We start from the raw sequence: 17034 nt of genomic DNA, 5'->3' as shown, positions 1-17034 counted from the left end.
ACAAGCTGGGATATGTGCCCCTTTCAGATAAAGGCGATCATCTGCTTCTCGAAGGTTAATTTCCAACGTCCAAAGGAAGTGTTTCAAGTTCTATCCTTCAGTCCTTCTGATATATCAGACTATTTGCTTTCAAGAATGTAAAGTGCTTCATGTTCTGGCATCGCTTATTCTCTCTCCCCCATAGAGGCAGAAAAGGCTTCACCTGCTCCAAGGACTTTTCACATTTGAGACTGTCCTATCTGAAAATGTTTTTCTCTTTTATATTATTTTAGGAATCAAAGAATGAAAGAATTTTATAAATTATTGCCCCTTAATTTAGACTCACAATCGAATCAAAGCATAAACATGAGTTCACAGAATATCAAAAGAATTAATAGCTCTTTAATGTTTTCAGAGTTATAGCTCTTTGACAAGTATCAAAATTGATGGGTTGACTTCAGGTTGGCTTCCTATTTTCTAGGGTTTCATCCATTAAAGATGTCATTTCTTTCTCTGTCATTTTGAACATTGTGACATGCCCTTCTTTCTTGGTTTGATATTTTAATTGGATACAGACAAAATGACACAACTAGGATAATCAATTACTAGACTTTATAGAACACTTCTATTTCAGTTCTCTGAAATCTTCCATTTGTTCAAGCTTTGTAGACTCTTCTAATAAACGCAGTGCAAAAAATATCGATCTAAAAATGAAATTCCTGAGTGCTCGTGTGAAATTGACTATAACAGGTATTCCTTAACTCCCTTAGTCCATTTTTACCGTAACTCCTTATTTAGATAAATTTGATTTAATTTGCCATTGTTTGTCTAGTTGAATTTAGCATTATTGTATATATATTATAATCTCCTTTATCTGGCTAGCTGAATCTTATCCATAAAGATGGGGCATTTAACCAATTGCTCTAGAGGGATATCTCAAGCTTTATTGTATACATATATAATTACATTCTGGGTATATGGATTCAATTTCTTAAGCTTGTCAAGAATAACCTGTTATAGTCTATGTGTTGTTGAAAATCAAAACTCTCATCTTTAGAGTTCAATTTCCAAGCAACTGACCTAAACTAGATTCACCTACTCAACTATTCCATCTGTGAAGATCATGATCATCATTGAATATCCTCAACAGAAGTGTGGTCTAGTCAGTTTTCTAATATCATACACAAGAGATGTCCCATATTGTATGCTCCTATGCATACCTGAATACTAAGCCTCTTGTTCATTCCCTTATGAGAGGAGTAGGCTATATCGATCCCTGCAAGAGAAGGGTATGGTGTTCGATTGTATCTTCTGGGGTAAGGTCAAGGTATTTATTTTATTAGTTTTCAATCATGTCACTTTGTCAAAGATTTATAACTCTAAATCATTTAAAGGGTTTTTTAATTCAGTTGATATTCAAAGAATTTCAATTATGCAAATTCAACTCAATGCTCACCATCTTTAAAGTAGCATAAATTCATTTAAATATCCTTAAAAAAAGAAAGATGAGAGAGTTCAAAAAACAAGTTCAAACAAGATGCTGCAAATGAAATAAAGCTCAATGATGAATGAAATGATCTATTCCTAATTAGGATGCCTCATTATTCGTCTAATGTAATGTCACTTGACTCAATCGGGTGCTACATATTGTGCTTTAATGCTCCAATCGAGTTTGTCATCTACTGTTCCACCAATTCTTGTGTCAATGCCCCATTTTTCAACAAGCGTCTCTATCTCCATTAATAGTGGCCTACAATTCCCCGTAGAATGCCAGATGCCCCCAAGTGGAAATCACAGACACTATCTTGATCATAGATGTGGGCGGAAGGGTTTGGTTGCACTTTCATTGGCCTCAGTGTGAGGTATTGACCTTTAATCAAATGAGGGTACATATCTGAGATAGAAGTTTGGAACACTTTCAAAGTATTTCTCGATCGTGAGGCTTTCTTTGGTCGGTTCGAGTGACTAGTTATTCCTTTTCTTTTACGGCTGTGGGGGCTCTGGAAGTGACATTCATTCACCTCATCAGCTTTTTCTTCATGATTGGTTGGGCTTTTGGAAGTGACTTTTAAGTTTCCTTTGCTGATTGCATTTTTCAATTAACTCCCTATTTGTCACAAGATCTTCAAAGTCCTTTGTTGAATTTGCCAATATTAACTCAAAGAAAGGAGCTGGAAGAGAATCATGAAACATATACGATATTTCTTCTTCTAACAAGGGAGGCTAAACTTGTGCTGCTATTCCTCTCCATCTTACGACATATTCTTTAAAGCTTTCAGTAGCCTTTATCATTCTTTTTTGAAGTTCTTGACGTTTTATGGTTAATCCTATGACATATCGATATTGTCTCAAAAAAGCATCAGCTAGATCGACCCATCTCTTGATATGCTCTCTATTCAAACGATTATACCACACTACAACTGGCCCAGCAAGACTATCATGGAAGTAATGAATCAACAGATTATCATCATTTAAGTACCATTTCATCTTTCTAAAAAAATCTTTAGATGAATTAGGAGACAACTAGTGCCATCATATTTCTCAAAATTAGACACCATAAATTTATGTGGAATGACCAAATCAGGGACCAAACTATGCTCTCTAACTTCTAGTTCTTTGTGGGAGGCATTAGAACTTTTTATAACTCCAATTGCTTCATTCAACCGCTTAAATTTGTCTTCAAATTGCTCATGATTTATGAGGCTCTTCTCTAGGTTTGAGTGGGACGCTCTAGGGTAGGTTATCATTTTCTATGTATTAGTCTGATGATAATGATTTCCTTTATCAGCCATTTTCTCTTTATCAGCAGCCTTGGTTGCCAGCACCTCGATCATTTGATTCGATTCACCTTGCAGAGAACCTGATGCTTAATTCCTTATATCTTGTTGTAACTCAATCAACTGCTCTTGCAACTAATCTTGTGATTCCTCATGAGATTGCTCCATTGTTTCCATTTGTTTGTTCATGATGATGAGGAAGTAGTATAAATGAATGATCTTGGTATTACTGTCACATAACCCTCCATAAATTATTTTCACATTTTCATAACTAATGCATGTAAAATGCTTAATTAAATACATGCAATGCAAATGTGTGTATGCAAAAGGTGTTAATTCCAGAGTGACCATCTTAAAACAACTTTCATATAACACAAAGGTTTCGATACATCAAACAAACTTTACATATAATGAATAGCTTTCACTCCTAATTTTTCCATCTCCTTCAAAAGCCAATTTAACTTCCACTCATGCTCGAGTGTTGTGTTGTCAATCTGCATTAAATCTCTTACAAAGAAGCTAAATTAACCAATTTTTTAGCCACATTGCTTTCTTGGGTCATAGCTTCTTTCATGATGTTGTCATTTTCCTCTACCTTGAGTGTTGATTCTCATAGCTATAAACACTGCTGTTGAATTTTCCTTGTAAGAAAGTCTTTGTGGTTATGAAGCTCTTATACAATATCTCTACAATCATCTACAATCTTCATCAATGTCTTGTTCATGGCTTTAGTGGCTTCTAGCTCAGCATCATTCTCACTCTTGTGGCGTTGATATGAATCTTCCATATTAGCAATGGACATATTCAGCGTCCGATTTTTGGCTTGATATCTTCCCAAATCATTAACAGTTGTATTACACCTTTTTTCTGTAATCTGTAAATCATAAGAAAGATTATCGTCTCGACCTTCGTGTACCTTGAAATTCTTTCTCCATTGCTCAGCATCATTTTTCAGTTTAGTAACCCCTGTTACCCACTGTCACAACCGTCTTTCGGTTGGGCCCTAGAATTGGGCTTCGACTTGAAAAATATGGATTGGAGTCGCCACCGATTATTTATTTAAAAATAAATAGGTTAATCGGGTACCTTATTTCTTACCTGATCTGCGTCTTACTAAAGATATGTCGGATTCGGGAGTCGGTTACAGTCAAGGAAGGGTTAGCACCCTTGAACTGCCCTTTCGGTACTCTATAATTGCCAGTTATCTTAATTAAGAAAGATATAAGTTTAAATTAGAAGGTAAAATATCGTTCCGAATTACTTACCGTAGATTGATTCGAAAGTTGTACCCTTTAAAAGTGAATGTGTCAGAGTGAATAAAACGAATAACATAAAGAAAATAAAATAAAGAGGAAAAAGAATAAAACAAGATAAAAAGAGCAAAGACAATATACATAAATAAATAAATAAGCATAAGCAAATAGATCAAGATAAAGGAATAAAAAAGGGAAAAGTGAATAAATAAATAGATAAGATAAAGAAGAAAAGCAAAGAAATAATAATAATATATTTTATATACATAAGTAGTTTAGAAAAAAAAATGATATTAGTTATAAATATACAAATATATAATGACTTATAAAAATAATAAAAATAATCAAGTGACAAATAACTAAAGTATATAGTAATAAAATATTAAAAGTACATATAGATAATAATAAAAATAGTAGTAATATAGAATAAAACATGTATATATATTAAAATACCGAATGGTATAGATCAAGAAAAAAATAAATAAGAAAAATAAATAATAAAACTATATAATTAAATATAAATGCTAATAAACAACATTTAAATTAAGAAATAAAAAAAACATGGGGATCGAATTGAATGAATACAGAGTTGGGGATTAATTTTAAGAGAGGTTAGGGCGATAATGGAAGAATTAAAACAATAGGGGTCCAAAAAGGGATTTACCCTTAAATACGTAAAAACATACGGGTCAAAAGACTGGGTCGGGTCAACACGCGGGTTAACTGGTCGGGTATGGGTTGTGTATAAAAGCCAAAAATTTGTTTAAAAATTCATTTTCTCTTCTTCCCTAGCCGAGTCACTCCCTCTCTCTCAACATTTCTCTCGTCTGTTCTTTAAAAATAAGAACATGGCTGGGTTCTCGCATGAACCCAGATTCTGGCCACCTTAGCACCGCCTCGCCGCCGCCGTTCAACGGTAGCAAAACCTTTTTTTTTTGGCCATTCGAAAGATCGTTTTAAGCTCGTTTCAAAAATAAAAGTCTTTTCTAAATCGGGCCTCGGGGAACCGTGGATCTAAGGGAGAAGATCTTCGGTTTACCCCTTATGTTCATTGGCCAAAACGTTTCCTTTGGTGGTTTTCCGAATCAAGAATAACAAAACGAACGCCTGCAAGTATCAAAACGAAAAAAAGGTACAAGCTTTACCTTTTGTTCTTCTCAAAAACGTTCCGGTTTTGCTCTAATTTTGCTTGGAATTTCTGCTTTTATTTCATGTAATCCGAATGTCCCCCAATGGTGTTGCTTTACACTTATTTATAATAAAAGAAAAGCATGTTTTTAGATTACATTTTGAATCCTAATAGAAGTCTAATGTTGGGTTGTTGGTGATGAACATGAGTCTCGGTTGCCGGACGTTTCTAGGATTGTTGGAGAGGCGTGCACGGCAGGGAGTCCTCGGCTGGGATGGGTGATGCGACGCGGCTGAATGAGATAGGAGATTAGGGTTTCAAACAACCCTATGTGGAACCGGTTCTGTATGGGATTTGGGCTTGGCTTGTTAATCCATTGTTGGGCCAACATGTAGGCCTTGTAATATGAAATTCATGTGTCTACAGCTGCCCCTCTTTGCTCATTAGCGTGTAACGAAAATAGAGCAAAGATTAAAAGACACGAATTTCAGTCACATCAAATATCCTCTATTGTAGAGTTGAAATCCGGTGTTAAGACTGATTTGTGGATTTGGATTGAATCCTGAAATAACTCCCTCGTCGTGAGGTTGAGTCGAACTGGAAGATTCTGAGCGTGGTATCCTTCGGTACGAAGCTGAAACCTAGCTCAAAGTTAAGTCGTCTTCTGGCTCAAGATGTTTCGTCGTGAAGATGGAACTTGACCTGAGGAATTTGGTGTCGCTGTGTTACAGATGACTCCTTCGTCGTGAAGTCGGGTGAAGTTGGAATTTATATATGGTCCCTTTGCCATGAAGTTGAACCTGAGAATTGGATATCTTTCGTAGTGAAGTTTAAATCCAAGTAAGTAGTATTGTTCTGAGTCCAATATCCTCTGCTGTGAAGTTGAGATTGGTTCTGGAACCGGGAAATTGTTTATTGACAGTCAGCCGCCCCTTCGCTGCGAAGTTGAGCTTGTGCTGTCTTGGGTCCAATATCCTTCGCTGTGAAGTTGAAACTGGCCCTGGAACTGGGAAATTGTTGTTGACAACCAACCGTCCCTTCATTGTGAAGTTGAACTTGTGTTGTCTCGAGTCCAATATCCTTCGTTGTGAAGTTGAGATTGGCTCTGAAATTGTTTGTTGACAGTCAGTCGCCCCTTCGCTGTGAAGTTGAGCTTGTGCTGTCTTGGGTCCAATATCCTTCGCTGTGAAGTTGAAATTGGCCCTGAAACTGGGAAATTGTTGTTGACAACCAGCCGTCCCTTCGTTGTGAAGTTAAACTTGTGTTGTCTTGAGTGGCACGATATCCTCCATCGTGGAGTTGAAATCGTGGATGTTTGGCTTCGAGCTAGATATCCTTCGTTGCGAAGTTGATTTTGACTCTAGCTAAGGCCTGTCTAGAAATCTTGATTATGGAGTCATGAGGTTTCAATCCATGATCTTGGATTCTTCAAATGTTCCAATCTGATGTTTGTTTTTTTATCTTTGATATGGGAAATGCTTCTCGACCATCTCAATTAAATGCATGAGCCTTGATCGGCTTCCGAGTACCTGTACTTTTCAATGAACCTTTGTACAGTAATATACGAATATCTTTTGCACAAATAAATAAATCACTAAGTTTAAGCTCAATCCAAGATGCTCAAAAGGAATTGGTGTAGAGAAAAGAATTGTCTTTTATTCACAAGGGAAAAAGAACAAATAATACATGACAAACATTTTGGAGGGTGAAGACATAATGAGGTATAAACGAGTGTCTTAGATTTCAATAATGTGGGCACTTCTGAGCTGAAAAGCCGTTGGGTGACCTTGAATACAGCCTCTGCCAAAGGATCTGTAAAAATGTGACGACCTTCAGGAGAGTGCAACCCTTCTCTGACTCGTTGAGTCTGTAGAAAATTCAGATGCCGGGAAGTTTCAACTATCTGGATTTCTTTGAATTATCCAAATTGCCCTTTCGGGTTTTCAATTCGGACCCATCCTTGGTTGCAAGACACCCTTTGCGGGTTTTCATCTTGAACCCACCTTTTTGTTCTTTTTCTTTTTTTCAATTTTTTTCAATTTAGGGCGCCCTTTCGGGTTTTCACCCTAAACGTTTTTCATTTTTTTACTTAGGACGCCCCTTCGGGTTTTCATCCTAAGCGAAGTATTTCTTGATTGCATCCAAATTGATGGGATGTGGTAGGTCAGGTCCGTCCATTTCGTCCAGGACAAGGGCTCCTCCAGAAAAGGCCTTTTTCACAACATAGGGTCCTTCCCAATTTGGCGTCCATTTTCCTCGGAAATCTTTCTGAACTGGCAAAATTCTCTTTAGCACCAGATCTCCTTCTCGGAATGTTCTCGGGCGTACCTTCTTGTCATGTGCTCGAATCATTCGTTTCTGATAGATTTGGCCATGACAAATGGCCTTCAGTCTCTTCTCATCTATTAAATTTAGCTGATCATATCTGGATTGAGCCCATTCCGCGTCATCCAGTTTGACTTCTGTCAAGACCCGTAATGATGGGATTTCCACTTCAATGGGCAGCATTGCTTCCATTCCATATGCCAGTGAAAATGGAGTTGCCCCAGTCGAGGTTCGTACCGAGGTTCGGTAAGCAAACAAAGCGAATGACAGCTTCTTGTGCCAGTCTTTGTAGGTCTCGGTCATTTTTTCCACTATCTTTTTAATGTTCTTGTTTGCTGCTTCTACTGCACCATTCATCTTTGGTCTGTAGGTAGTAGAATTATGATGCTTTATGTTGAATTGCTCACAAGCAGCCTTCATCATGTTGTTGTTCAAGTTTGTAGCATTATCGGTAATGATTCTTTCAGGTAAACCATACCGACATATGATCTCTTTCTTCAAAAACTTACAAATAACAGATTGAGTGACACTGACATAGGAAGCAGCTTCTACCCACTTGGTGAAATAATCGATGGCTACAAGGATGAAACGATGACCATTCGAAGACTTCGGATGGATTTGCCCAATAACATCCATGCCCCACATGGAGAAAGGCCATGGTGATGTCATGACATGAAGCGGATGAGGTGGAACATTTATTTTATCTCCGTAAATCTGGCATTTATGACATTTTTTAGCATAGTTGATGCAATCACCTTCCAGTGTGGACCAGAAATATCCGCATCTCATTACTTGTCTCGACATCATATGTCCATTTGCATGTGCTCCACAAACTCCGTCATGTACTTCTTCCATTATCATTTTCGCCTCTTCAGCATCGACGCTCTTAACAAAACTTGACTATGGCTTTTCTTGTACAAGACCTCCCCATCAAGAATGTACCCAGCTGCCATCCTTCTAATGGTTCTTTTGTCGATTTCAGTGGCTTCCTCCGGATAACTTCGATGCTTGATATACTGCAAAATGTCGTAGTACCAAGGCTTAGTGTATTTTGTTTCTTCAATCTGGTAGCAATGAGCCGGGTACTCATATGACTGCATGTCGATTGGCATCATTTCACATTCCCCGCCGAGTTTGAATGCGGCTGCCAAGGTAGCCAGAGCATCAGCCATTTGATTTTCTTCTCTTGGCACATAGTGGAAAGTGACTTCATCGAATTCTTCGAGCAAATCCAACATTAACTTTCGGTATTCTATCAATTTTGTATCTTTGGTTTCCCATTCTCCACGGAGCTGATAGATTACTAATGCTGAATCACCGTATACCCGCAAGGTCCTTATACTTTGCCCCAGCGCAGCTCGAATTCCTAAGACACAAGCTTCATATTCTGCCATGTTGTTAGTACAATCGAAATTCAGTCTGCTGGTAAATGGGTAGTGACTCCCTTCCGGAGAGATCAATATTGCCCCAATACCATGTCCTAATGCATTGGATGCCCCATCGAAATACATTCTCCAGGAACTGTCTGTTGAAGTAACTACTTCCTCTAAAGATAAAGCCATCAAGTCCTCATCTGGGAAATCAAAATCTAGTGGCTCATAATTCTTGTCGGTTCTGCTTGCTAAGAAATCTGATATGGCACTTCCTTTTATGGCTTTCTGGCTCACGTACTCAATGTCGAATTCAGACAATAATATCTGCCATCGGGCTAACCTTCCGGACAGAGCAGGTACACCCATCATGTATTTTAAAGGATCTAACTTGGAAATCAACCAAGTGGTGTGATACAACATGTATTGTCTGAGTCTTTTTGTAGCCCAAACTAAAGCACAACAAACTTTCTCGATAGGCGGATATCTGACCTCGCAATCCGTGAACTTCTTGCTCAGATAGTAGATGGCTCTTTCTTTTCTTCTAGACTCGTCATGTTGACCCAAGACATAACCCATTGAGTTCTCGAATATGGAAAGGTACATGAATAAAGGTTTGCCTGGGATGGGGGACATTAAAATAGGAGTATGAGATAAGTATTCTTTCACCTTCTCGAATGCGATCTGACAGTTTTCATTCCATGCCCCAGGGCTGTTCTTTCGGAGAAGTCGGAAGATTGGATCACACTTATCGGTTAACTGAGATATGAATTGTGCTATGTAATTCAATCTGCCCAGAAAACCTCAGACCTCCTTTTGTGTTTGAGGTGGAGGTAGATTTTGTATAGCCTTAACTTTGTCAGGATCAACCTCAATGCCTTCTCTGCTGACCACGAAACCTAACAGTTTCCCGGATGTTACCCCAAAAGTACACTTGTTAGGGTTCAGTCGAAGCTGGAATTTCCTTAGTCTCTGGAAGAGCTTTCTCAAATGCTCGACATGTTCGTTTTCGGTTTGTGCCTTGATAATCATGTCGTCGACATAAACCTCGATTTCTTTGTGCATCATGTCGTGGAACAGGGTTACCATGGCTCTCTGATATGTTGCCCCAGCATTCTTTAATCCGAAAGGCATCACTTTGTAACAGAAAGTTCCCCACATTGTGACAAAAGTGGTCTTCTCCATGTCATCAGGGTGCATCTTGATCTGATTGTATCCCGAAAATCCATCCATGAATGAAAAGTAGTTGTTCCCGGCCGTATTGTCCACAAGAGTGTCTATATGTGGCAGAGGAAAGTTGTCTTTGGGACTTGCCTTGTTAAGGTCCCGGTAATCGACACACATGCGTACTTTCCCGTCCTTCTTCGGCACAGGCACTATGTTGGCCACCCACTCCGGATATTTGGCCACTTGAAGAAATTCGACATCGAATTATTTCTCGACTTCTTCATTGATCTTGAAGAGCATTTCTGGCCGCATCCTTCTCATTTTCTGCTGCACTGGTTTGCATTCTGGTTTAATTGGAAGTTTGTGGACTACTATATCTGTGTCTAGTCCAGGCATGTCTTGATATGACCAGGCGAACACCTCTTTGTACTCCTGAAGTAAATTTATCAGGTTTTGTCTTGCTTCTGTCGAAAGAGTTATACCGATTTTAACCTCCTTTCGATCTTCCTCAGTGCCCAGATTCAAGATTTCGATTGTCTCTTTATGGGGCAGTATCTGTTTATCTTCTCTTTCTACCATTCTCAACAATTCAGTAGGCAAGTTGCACTCCTCTTCAGTGTTGTGTTCATCAAATTCCCCGAGACAAATGGCCGATTCAAAATCCACCTCCGGATCAAGATCATTAGTGCCTACATTATCGTTATCTGGTGATCTGAAAGATGGGAAAATATGCATGTGTGAGAGGAAAATATCCCACACGAAATAATCAAGAATTAAGTTTTTAGGGAAAGTGGAAACGAAGTATTGAAATAAAGAGGATATATAATGAATTCAAAATGAAATAAAGGAAAATTTGTTTGCCATGAAAAGAAAAAAAATGCATCTTTTATTGAACTTAAACCTAATATTTATTCACCCTCACAAAAGATCACCTATTGTCCCGGGTATAGGCAAATAGGGATAGTTCGAATATTACTCTGAAAAATTCTTGTAAAACACAGGTAGTTCTTTGACCGTCCAACTGCTAGGCACGAATCCAGGTGGCAAAGGGCATATCCCAGATCTAACGATGTCGTCAGTATTTCCAGTGGTTACGACATTGATGCTCAGTTCTTCCAAATCCGCCTCTAAATCTGCCGGGGTGGTTTCAAACACATATCCACCTGTCTTGAATGTGTGACAAAGAGGCAGGAATGTCATGGGCTCCCATTGAAGTTCACTTCCAATCAACCTGGCTAGTCTTCTTTCTTGGTTCTTCTGAACTTCTTTCCTCCTTTCATGGTAACTGGGCTGAAAGCCGAGCCCAAACCGGTCTGGCTTTGAAATGGGAAGAACTGGATCAATCCTCCCTTACAGAAATTTCCCAAAACCTCTTCCAGTCTTGGCACCTTGTCCCAATGTTTGCATGATCTCCATTCTGGTACACTTGGAAAGTCGGGGTTTAGGAATCGTTCTTCCTTCTGCCACAAAGGTGGCATTCACAAATTCTAAGGAGCGGAATGAACACTCCACCGCTTCCTCATCCACCTCGATGTATGGGGCCTCCGTGGTTACACTTACCACAATATCTTCCTCAGCATTAATAATTACTAAGGCCCCGTCAATAACAAATTTAACCTTCTGGTGCAGTGTAGATGGTACTGCACCAGCTTGATGAATCCATGGCCTTCCCAAAAGACAGTTGTAAGAAGGCATAATATCCATCACCAGAAACTCAATGTTGTAGGTGGCTGGTCCGATAGTCAGCGATACCTCGATCTTGCCAATTACCTCTCTCTTGGTTCCGTCAAATGCTCGGACCACGTTCTGGCATGCCCTCATATGAGAGGTATCTATTGGCAGCCTTTTCAAAGTGGCTAAAGGCATTACGTTCAGAGCTGAGCCGTTGTCAATCAACACACTTGGCAGAGCATGCCCCTTGCAGTAGGTAGTGATGTGTAATGCCTTTGTTCGACCTCTTCCTCTGGATGGAATCTCATCATCTGAAAACGAGATGAGATTATCAGCTTGAATATTACTCACCAGTCGATCCATCTTACTGACTGGTATGTCCTGTGGCACGAATGTTTGATTCAGGACTTTCAACAGTGCCTCCCGATGTGCTTTCGAGCTTAATAACAGTGCCAACATTGAAGTACGTGTCGGCAAGTTGTGGAGCTGTTCTACAACACTGTACTCACTATGCTTTAGAAATTTGAGGAACTCTTTAGCTTCTTCCTCCTTGATAGGTTCATTGATAGTCAATACATCTTCCTTGAAGGGCTCTAGTTGTATTTGCCCTACATTGTTGTCACATCCTTCGGAAGTACTCACCTGGCATCCGTACTTCCATGGCACTTGCCGATTGTCTTTGTACTGAAAAGGTCGAGGGGCCGTAATCACCACCTTTGCTTGTGGAACTACTGTTGACATCTTTGCCTTAGGGGTAATGATCAAAGGACTACCCCTGTCGAATCTCTTGTCTGATGCTCCTTTAGTAGCACAAATGTCTGCTTCCGGGGAATCCTGAACTTCTTCGTAGAACTCCAGCTCCTTATGGTCCATCATGAGTTGGACTAATGTCTGGAACTCGGAACATCCTTGCACTTTATGCCCCTCTTCGTCGTGGTAGCAACAATAATTACCACCTTCATTCCTTGTTAGATATGACTGCGGTATAAGAAGCCCTGCCTTTACCATTTGGTTCCATACCCAGGCCAAAGAAGTTTTGACTTCTGAAACATTGGTTTTGACTCTCTTGGCGTCCCTGGTGGTGATTGCATTAATTCCAGTCTCTGGGTGATTAGGCAAGGGATTCTGGGCAACGTTCGGTGTTTCAGAGTTAAAAGTGATCCAATTTTTGTTCCGCATTCGTTGTACAAGCCTCTTGAATGTGAGACAACCTTCGATCGAATGCCCTTGCACACCTCCATGGTATTCACAGTTCGCATTCTCGTCATACCATCTCGGATATGGGGGTTTCATTGGATCCATTGGGTAAGGCGACACTGCATGAGTATCAAAGAGTTGTTGATATAACTCTTTATATGACATGGGAATGGGATCGAACTGCTCTCTTTCCCTTTCTTTCCTTGGTTCTCTCTGAGCTTGATTAGAAGTACCAGATGGTGCAGCTGCAGTGGTCTTTGAGCTTGAGACCGTAACGCCCTTGTTGACGTTATAGGTGTTGACATTGTTGACCTCTCGATCTTTGTTTTTCGTGGGAGGCTTTTTACTAGAGTCTCATCCCTCGATTTTCCCTTGTTTAATGGCCAACTCAATCATTTCGCCAGCCATAACTAGATCTGAAAAACCCCCTGATGTAATTGCCACCAGGTGCCCGAAGTAAGGTGTCTTCAGAGTTTGTACAAACAACTTTCTAGTCTCTTTTTCATCCAAGGGTGGATGAACCTGCACAGACAAATCCTTCCACCGCTGTGCATATTGTCGGAAACTCTCGTTGTGCTTCTTCTCCAGTCCTTATAGCATAACTCGGTCTGGTCTCATATCGTTGATGTACTTGTACTGCTCCAGGAAAGACTTAGCTAAGTCTCTCCATGTCTTAATATGAGTTTGGCTGAGCTGGTTGTACCACCGGACAGCCGAACCAGACAAGCTCTCCTAAAAACAGTGAATCAGGAGTTGGTCATTCCCTCCATACCCTGTCATCTTCCGACAGAACATAGTGATATGGGCCGATGGGCAACTGTTCCCATCGAACTTCTCAAACTCAGGAATTTTAAATTTTGGCGGAAGCACCAAATCTGGAACTAGGCTCAGCTCTCTTGCGTCCACTCCATAAAAGTCATAGTCCCCCTGGACCAACTTCACTCGATCTTCTAACATCCTGATCTTTTCTTCTATCTTTTTCGCTTTGTCATCTTCATCGAAATCCGGGATACCGTAATCATCTGGATGATTATTAGGATTAGTTGTGGAAGTTTGCACCTTTACAGCAGATGGTGCTTTTCTTTTGACAGCAGAAGAGTTCTCTTGTGGTGTTGGTATGATCTCGGGTGAGATAACCACCTGTGGGGCTAGTGATATGATTACCCCTCCGGAGGAACCTCCCTCTACTGCACTAGATTGCTGTAATCCAAATAACTTGGCCACAATTTGATCGACCAATGACTCCTGGTTCTTCTTGATGGACTCCAGGGTGCTTTGACTATTTTGAGCCATCCTGTCTTCCAATTCTTTTTGCAGTCTCGTAATGTTCTCCTCGAGTTTTTCCATTCTGGCCTCCATTTGTCTCTTCTTTGCTCGGGTATTATGTGGATGATGCGTATTTAATGTCTGTTGTGGTAGACTTGGTGTTTTCTCTTTCGCTTTCTGAGACATGTTCTGTTTGTTAATACGAATGTAAAAACATGGAAAATATAGAAATAAACATGAAATATAGAATGCAAAATATACAATGCATGATGTATGCAACTTAGAGGCACTGATCCAGAAAAAAGTGTTCATTATTATAAATAATCTTTATTCAGACAAAAATATCTTATCTTGTAAGAGACATAAAAACAATCAAAGGTACACTCGGACTAAATCCTCTAAACCCCGAATAGCTTCTAGTAGATTGACAAGTCTTCTGCCTTCACCCGTTACTGGTTGAATACCTTGTCAAACCACTCCAGCTTCCCTTGCCAGGCCATGAAGATGACGAGCTGCCTTCTGTACTTGATATAGGAAGTCTCGGATGATTGCGTCTCTGGCCTTCACCCTTTGTTGTTATTGCTCCCAACGGAAATGCCACTGCAGACTTCCATCAAAGGGCACTATCTGAAGCTCGGCTGCTTGCTTTTTGAATCCATCTACGATAGCTTCTAACTCACCTATTGTTTTGCCATCTCTCTCATGCTGTTTCCTCCATATCAGCCATCTGGATTCTCAAGCGTTGGTTTTGATGTTGACTGTCTGCTAAGCGCCTCTGAGCAATCTTCATCTTTTTCCTTCCAGGTTCTCTCATCAGGCCCCTCAAACTTTCTTTTCAAGCTGTGAGCTTCGTCTTTCCAGTACTCAGAGGACACTTTCAACTTGGAGTTATCCTTGACAACATCTTGATACCCCTTTCTTAAGTCTTCGAGCTCGAAATGGACTCTTTTCTGTTTCTTTTCCAGTTTGTTTGCTTTATCTTTCTGAGAGTCGGCATCCATCTTCCACTGATAGCGCTCAGCCTCAAGTTCTTTTATCCTCTGCCTCAACTCATTATTCACAGCTTCAAACTCTGTCTTGGCTATCTCAAGTTCAGAAGGGACAGGCCTGAGATGTTCTTCCATAGTTCGGGTGTCCTCACAGTCTGGCACCGGAATATTGTCATTTTTCCTCAATCTTCGCCATTCCACATAATCTGGGGTAAGCATGTTCTTGGCAGCTACGATGTCCATCCGGAATATTTTCTTCCAAGAATCGGCTGCTTCTTTGATCATCTTCTTATAACTGTTACCGTGATACCCAAACTCTGATCCAGATAGTCCGCATGTTGCTGGGACAAACTGACGTGCCCCATACTGTCTCAGTGCTAACAATGGAGCATACCCAACTGCACCCCAAAGTCCTAGTAAGGTCATCGTGTCAGAGCCCTCACACCGGAAAAGAACATCACTGAGGAACAACCAAGGGGCTCCAGGCAATATCCGGTCCTGAAGATGAATGAAGATTTTCATCCACTTCTCTTTTGAAGCACCCTCATACCATTTCATAGTGATGAACTCTCCCAAAGGTGAATAGGTAGTGCTAAATCGACGGTAGGCAACCCCGTTGGTCTTCCAGAAGTGGCTGTGAATCCATACTTGAAGGAGCTGAACACACCCAATGAATCTTCCTCCACCAACTCTTCTGCAATGATTAAGAGATCGGAAAGTCTCGGCTAAGATGGTTGGTGCTGGGTTGACTCGTTTTGGGAGTTGCTCAAATAGTTCCACCACAGCAGTATCAATGTATCCTAAAGTCTTCGGGAATATAATCAGACCATACAGACCCAGTGCAAACAGGTCTATTTCCTTCCACTCATCGGGATGGTCCTTCATCAGCTGCTTGATATGAAGCCAGACAATTCCTTCCCCATTGCCTTTACATCGAGCTCGGTCTGTTACCCATCTTTCGTCAACCCCGGCAACCTTGGCTAGTGCAATCTTGAAAGGCTGGCTCTTGATGTATTTAATATAAGCTCGCTCCAGTCTGATATTTTCACAGTGCAACAATGTAGTGTACTCCTCAATAGTGGGCACCATGTCCTCCTGGTTAAAAGTGAAGCAACTGTATCCCGGGTTCCAGAACTGAACCAAGGCTCTGATCAAAGGCTCATCAATCTTGATATGAAGCAATAATGCAATGTCACCGTATCGTTGGCTGAACTTCTGTTTCTGATCATTCTTCCAACTGTCCTAGATGTCCCGAAGCTCTTGCACGTCGTTCTGCTTCAGGCTAATAGAGGCGTAGCTAACCAATTCTGACACATAGCTTTCTTGAAGACTGTCTCCCTTTTCTTTCTGAGTCTTCTCGGACCATAGTCGTTCCTCAGGGTTTTTAATCTCTTGTATTACAACACCTTTATCCATTAATTCAGATTATTTTGTGTAACAAACACCTTTTAGGGATCAATGACCTCTTGTTATGGTGCAAATGCTTTGAAAAAAAAACACAAAGGTAGAAAAGGTTAGTAAAATAGGAAAATAAATAAACAATAAATGACGAAAGGAAGAAAAGTTAAAAAAAAACATAGTTATGGTAAAAATATTCTAGGTTTTGGAATGTGGTTTAGGGGTAGGCTCTAATTCTTCAAAGTCTCCCGGTTTAGGTTCTAAAATCGGTACCCGAGTTCTCCTTGCCGGTGCCCTCTTGGACTTACCAGACCCTTAGTCCTAAACCCATCACAGGCTTGTATGGACTAAGTTAAACTCGAGAGGACACATTCCCTTATGTCTATGCGGAGAATAAATTCACACGAAGACATAAGGTATATGAATCCCGAAGGCTACTTGCTAGGCATATGCGGTGAATAAATTCACACGAATGCGTCGCTTTCACCCCCACTTAAAACGGGTTCGGAGCTC

This window comes from Hibiscus syriacus, unplaced genomic scaffold (genome assembly GCF_006381635.1).
Source record: "Hibiscus syriacus cultivar Baekdansim isolate YM2019G1 unplaced genomic scaffold, ASM638163v2 tig00110450_pilon, whole genome shotgun sequence".
In the NCBI taxonomy this organism is placed as follows: Eukaryota; Viridiplantae; Streptophyta; class Magnoliopsida; order Malvales; family Malvaceae; genus Hibiscus; species Hibiscus syriacus.
This window is presented reverse-complemented; position numbering follows the sequence as displayed.